The sequence below is a fragment of the Anopheles coluzzii genome, chromosome X, assembly GCF_943734685.1.
Source record: "Anopheles coluzzii chromosome X, AcolN3, whole genome shotgun sequence".
NCBI lineage: Eukaryota > Metazoa > Arthropoda > Insecta > Diptera > Culicidae > Anopheles > Anopheles coluzzii.
Window position 1 is genome coordinate 8,610,303 of NC_064669.1, and position 6,049 is coordinate 8,616,351.

Here is a 6,049-nt window from a genome sequence, read left to right on the forward strand (position 1 = left end):
CACCAAAATCAAAAACAAATTTAAAGTACATCATCTTGTCAATTAATCCGTTTCGGCGTCCGGCGTCCGGCACTTGATTGCGGCGATTTGCTGCCGCTAAGATTATAGCAGAATCAAAGCTGTTTCTCTCTCTTTCTTTCTCTCTCGCTTTCTCTTTCTCTCTCTCTGTCTCGCTCTTTCTTTTTTTCGCTCCATCACTGCAAGATGCAGGCATGCAATCGAACCGGCACAGCCCCGTCCCTACTTACAGCAGTCACGCGTGAATTTCCCGTAAGTGTCTGGGTCCCCCCCAGTGGACCCAAAATGTGCCTTACACAGGCAAGCACATCTTCTTCCTGCTTGCCAAAAAAACACACACACACACATACATCCACCGTTTGGGCACACACATAATCTGGAGGAGGGCAAAGGCACAGCACGCGCGATCCTTCTGGCGGACCTTCGGCACGGTTAAGATATAGCAGCTCGGGTCACCCGCGTATGTGTGCATATATATGTATACCGAGTCCGGTTGCGCGCGGGCATACTCTCAGCTCCAGCAATCCCTCTCCTCCACCCCCTCTGCTTCCCCATCAACGCAGTGGCCGAGGGAATTATGTACCGGAACAATTTGTAAGCGTTTTATTATGGCACTCTCGGACTTCTTTGTGATTTTCACGACTTGCAGTCAAGAGGAAGAGTGGCAACAAAGAAGTGCCGTAGATTTCCTGTCTCTCTCTCTTTCTTTCACACAGTAGATTGTGTTTTTGTGGGGGGGGGTTTCTGCTTTCGCACTACATTTATCCGCCAGCCAAAGGGTAAATGGTGTACCGGGACCCTTGGAAAGTTTCGGTGAAAATTCAGTTTTCGAAATGCATAGAGCATCCCAGTGCATGGCTTGCAATAGTTTGTTTGTTTGTTTGATTTCCTCAAAGTACACACACACACAAACTGTACACTATACACAGTTGGTTGTTGTGCTACTTTCTTGTTTATACAAGTTGTGCGACTCTAGCGGGAAGATGATACTAAAGGAAGTATGTATCTTGTACGACCGAAAGGATGCCCTAATCTCATTTGGATCCTAGGCAGTGCACGAAGCTACTCCAACAACGGACAACCGATTAAGCAGTAGGTTACTTCATACAGAAGAAAAAACAAGCACTCTTGATTGTGTACCTCATTGTCAGAATATTTGCAAAGTCTTTGATAGCAAACGAATATAGCCCAGTTGTATGAGAAGAATGCATATTCGTGTACACAAAAAACACAACGGACCTATGATATTGTCTTCTTCTTTTTCTTCCTTTTCTTGGTAAAATGCTTCAAAGAAGATAAATTATAATCCTTGATATAACAACGCTGTACCACCATTGCAATATAAGTTTTCCTTGTATTCTCGTAAACGGCGCTGATAAGAGTTGAACCCACGACAAGCAAGACACTAGCTCAACCGGTTGTCGCAGCACTACGAGATAGCTCCACGTTAGCGGCAAAAAACGCCTAATATAAATTATGTATCATGGCGCTGATTTGTGCGGAATGGCTTTTGAATAAGAAATACTTTGATTTTTTTGCGATGAAGTTTACGTTGTGTTTCACAATTTAAAAAAAAATATATATATTGCAAAAATCACCCAGTTAAACTACAAAAAAATACCTTCGTGTTTTGTGTTTTGTGCCATATACCATCAGGTAAAAACTTGCAAATATCTCAAGAGCTCCAACAAGTATCCATCGTTTGCTGAGCTCTTGTACCTCATTCTTACACACCATCCTTACACCAGCAAGACACAGCGGCTCGCAACAATCGCACAGTGTGAAAATCGAAGGCACTTTCCCCTCGCTCCACTCCCTACTCCAACCACTATTTTTTTGTTATTCGCATCGCTGTTTGATGCCAAAGCCAGCCTACGCCTCCATCTTTGTATTGATCCGAATCCTGAAGCGCTCATCCAGTATGCTGCGCTTTTCCGCTCGAATGTTGCCATTGCGTTCGCTCGCACACACACACACACACACATATTGCGTCTCCCAAAAGGCAAATCCTCGGCACAGAAGAGGAAAGAAAAGAAGGCAAAAAAAAGAACCAAAACCACCCCACCAGCGGCGGATGGTTCATGTGCGTTTCATTGTGTTTCACGATTAAATGAAACTCTGCTAACAGCACGCACCGTTCGTGCCGGTGCAGCGCGGGGGAGGGAAATAATGCTTAACAAAACAGCCCTCTTCCCCCCACCCCGCTCTTCCATTTAATCCTCCAGCTTAACGGGGCAGGGCGCATGGCACGAGCGGGGGGATCAATTCCGAGCACAAAGCGTTTTCACAACCTGAACAAACCTCCGAAAACCGAAATAACCGTACCAGAGAGGGGTGGGGGGGGGGGGGGGTGGGAGGAAAGGGAAAAGGGCAGCATCCATCCTAGCACACAAAAACGGGCGAGTTTTGGGCATTACAAGCAGCACGGATAAAGTCGAACTCCAAACGCCGATGCTTGCCCGATGTCCCGATGTGCGCGCCGAGTTATCGATTGGTGTGTTTTCCCTGCCCGTGGAAAGGGCCCGTGTGCCACACATCGAGCCATCCTTTCACTTTCGGTATCGGCAGCTCGCCCCCCCCCCCCTCCCCCCCCTCCGGTGTGGCACCGTTTGCGCACCGCACGAAAGGCTCGATCGATTCCCCACTCGGCACACAACCAGATCCAGCCATTAAACGGCCCGTGAGCGTGTTGCTGGTACGCGTACGCGCTGCGGCTTTCGATAGGTTGGTTCCGGTTGCAGCCAGCCCCCAACAGAGAACGGTTCTATCATTGGAGGGGATGGTAATGGGACGGGAATGGCGATGAAGAAACACAGCAAAAAGTCCAGGGCGAGCCGAAGAACAGTGGCTTTGCTAGGGGCAGCTTTCTTTCGCACTAATAGCTCTCCCTACCCACCAGGCACGAGGGTGCTAGTAGCGGCAGGCAGACAGGTAGGGCAAGGCACACACGGCAAAGGGAAGCGAGAGCGAACGAAATGGAACGAAACCAAAAGGAAGACATTTGATTCCTGAAGCTGAAGCCGCTCTTGGCGGACGGTGAACGTCCTTGCTTGGTCCCAGCGGACGGGCGCGCGGCTAGAACACTCAGCCCAATACGACTAATGGAGCGAAGCATTTCGGACAGTTGCCTAAATTGTGTACCAGTGGTTTGGTGGGCCCGGTGTGTGCGGTGGATGGTTTCGCGATGGCGCTGAGCTGTTGGGCGTTGTGGCACAATGCTGGGTAGGGCGGGCTGTGGAAGGCTACAATCGTGAGTAATTAGCACAATCAGGACCGACTGCGGAAGATGCGATACATCCGGACGGTGAGGTGGATCGTGAGCCCGGAGGTTATGGGAGGACAACACACACACACACACACACGGAACTGTTATTCGAGTATTGCCATGAGCGGTCTATAGAGCAACCGGAGCAGAGCCCGGGGAGGGATGAATAGTTTTACAAAGTGTCTAAGATACACAACATTGGTGAAGTTGCTGGAGCTATTTGTGTACTAGTGGAATACATTACTGCGTTACTGTGAGTTTAATGTAACAACCGCAAAGAGTTACAGTGTTCGCAGTAGATAAACAGCATCAAAGTTCCAGGTGCTCCTTCTAAATAGCGCCTAGGTCTAGCTTCCTTTGTTGTTTCATTGAAGGGGATTATTTTTCTTTGTGCTTTATTTTCAAGCAAGGCGTCATCATTGAAATATCCAACACATTTTTCTTCTGTATGTGCATGTTTGCTTGTGAACGGTTAATGTTCATGACGTTCACAGAATTTCAAATAATTTACAGTTAAATCAAAATCACTCAAAATCATTTCTACTTCAACCTAACTGAAGCACAAAACACGAGAAGACGTCTGTCTTTCACACTTTGACAAGAGCCAACCTGTGCCGATGTCATGCATTAAAAAGCTATAAAGTTCCACCAAGTTCGGTACACGTTCTTAACAAACCTTCAAGTTCTATCATGAACCCTACACATAGTGTTAATCAGCCGCAAAGTTCCAAAGAGCGTCATAGTTCCACAAAGTACCGCTGCACAGCTTTATCATCCACAAAGTACGATATCGAAACGATGTTTTGGTTAAACAGCTCCGAATCAGCTGTGGAGTTTGAGCTGACTGATTGGCTGCTCACTAACTGTTTTCAGGTGCTTCAACCTTTCCCCGAATGCTTAATTAAATCTCTTGCGGAATGAAATTCCTCGTGAGCAGCATAGTATTCTCAAAAACCTTTTCCTCAAGAGTTACATATTGAGTTATTGTTAAAGAGTGATAGAAGAGTAACTCACGCATAGAGTAACTCAAGAATTATCTGTTGATTAAAGAAGTATCTCTGCGCATATCTAGATATAGACTCTAAATACGTCCTTAGATAGGTCCTGCGAGAGAACAAAAAAGAAGACTTGAATGTATGATGAAATAACTCCATTCTCCACTCTGACTAGTATCTATAGACACACAATGCATTAAACCACTCGTGACTTTGACATTCTTTTTTTAGATGAGTGTCCCTGAGCGCTCTGCGCACCATTAAGCAAATAACTCACCATTAAGCTTAAAAAACTCTTTCGAGAGCTTGAGTTTTGATTCTCCACATCGACTAGAAGCTTTCGAAATGACTTGTGTGCAAAATAACTCTTTCCAGAGTTCAATTCAGCTCTCTTCACTCCTAAATTAATCAACTCTATCTAAGGATTTGGTCTGGAAAAGAGGAGTTTTTTTAAGTCCACACCTCTCAAACTCTACTTCCCTCGGTCCAGGTTTTTATAGCTCACTAAAGAGTTTAGCTCACCAAACCCCCCCAAACTCAGAGTGGAGTATCTCCCATCGCTAATGATGCACTCCATGAGGCACACACACACACTCAGCACGTGCTTTAAACTTCCCTCGAATTGCCTCAACCGACCAACAAAAAACGCATTACCACACACTGGTAATCGCTTTTTTTTTTTGCTGACCGGACCATGGAGGTATCATGGCTTCTGCATCCTCCACTCCACCGGCCTTCAATCATGGATTAGGATTAAGCGCATACTTCCTTCCCGGCACACTGTTCCTGCCCAAAGGGAACGTCTTACATCGCTCCATTCCCTTTTGTGGCGCGCATTCACGATAATGCAATTGTTTGTTCGGCATAGGCAAAATATTTACCACCAGGCCGTGGTAGAAGACACGGCATCTTCCCCGGGAGCGGCACAGTCACGCCGGCTCATCCACGTTTTGTTCCAGGCCAGGCCGCATCGCACACAAGCAGCAGCAGCAGCAACGGTGTCAAGACTGTAATACGCGCATCATCCGATTGTCCTTTGTTTTTCTTTTCTTTTTATTTTGTCGGGCTGAGCCCTCCTTTAACGGCCTTAGCTGACAAACCCGGACCGGCCACATATGCATACCGGCTCCTTTTTCCGCGGTGTGTACGTGCGTGTGTGTATGTCGCTCTCTTTGAGGCCCATGTGTAGGGATTTGCGGAACACAAGTGGGCTGCCCGTTGTTGGCTTTGTTGTTGTGTGAACACGGACAGAGCAAACATTTAACACACCCAGCTCATCCTTTTGTGTGTCCGCGCCCATCTGTGTGTGTGTGTGTGTGTGTGTGTGTGTGTGTGTGTGTGTGTGTGTGTGTCGGTGCGTGATGTGTGAACGGGCGCACGGGATCAATGAAAGGGAGCCCCGAACAAATGAACAAAATCAGTTCCTCGCCACCGATAATCTCGTGTAGGTGATATGTTTATGTTATTGCACGGAACCATATCGCTTACCGGCTAGAGAGGCCGCCGCCAACCGAGCCAACAATGCCTGCCTCCTGCACCAGCATCAGGAGCAGGAGAGGGGTTCGCATCCTTCAAGAGTGTTGCAAAAAGAAAAAAAAAACCTTCTTACTCGATGCGGGAGCCAATTTTCTTCCCGGGCCGGCTGCATTCTTCAAAGTGCTTCGATAATGCACTCGCTTTCTCTATCTCTCTCCATCTCTCCCACACACACACACACACACTCTTCTGGGTGCAGCTTTGTATGCAGTCCCAGGCAGTTCCATTGTTGTGC